The sequence below is a fragment of the Etheostoma spectabile genome, chromosome 18, assembly GCF_008692095.1.
Source record: "Etheostoma spectabile isolate EspeVRDwgs_2016 chromosome 18, UIUC_Espe_1.0, whole genome shotgun sequence".
In the NCBI taxonomy this organism is placed as follows: domain Eukaryota; kingdom Metazoa; phylum Chordata; class Actinopteri; order Perciformes; family Percidae; genus Etheostoma; species Etheostoma spectabile.
The window spans coordinates 25,436,980-25,437,382 of record NC_045750.1 but is presented as its reverse complement, the minus strand read 5'-3'; positions in this window follow the sequence as shown (position 1 = coordinate 25,437,382).

Here is a 403-nt window from a genome sequence, read left to right as displayed (position 1 = left end):
CCTGACCCCCCTCCCGGCCTTAATTCATGCCCCCGTACTACCACCGTATCACACTATAAACACAAACACACATGATCCAAAAATGTAGAGCTGGGATTGGATGTACTGGATTGAATGCATTGGCTCTTAAAAACACAAAATTGGGATGACACAAATCACCCGATATCGAATGTTAAACTTTTCTCTCTCTTTCTCTCACACGTGCAGGATAATAATGTCATTCATAGTTATGCAAAGTGGTTAAGAAGGGGATTTAACTTAATCACCTGCACATTAATCAACTAGGAAACTATCTTCCACTCTGGGCATCCTCACCAACAGTACAGGTGTCTAATCAACTGAGACAACCCCCCACACACACTGCTTTAGCCATTATTGTGTGTGTGTGTGTGTGTGTGTGTGT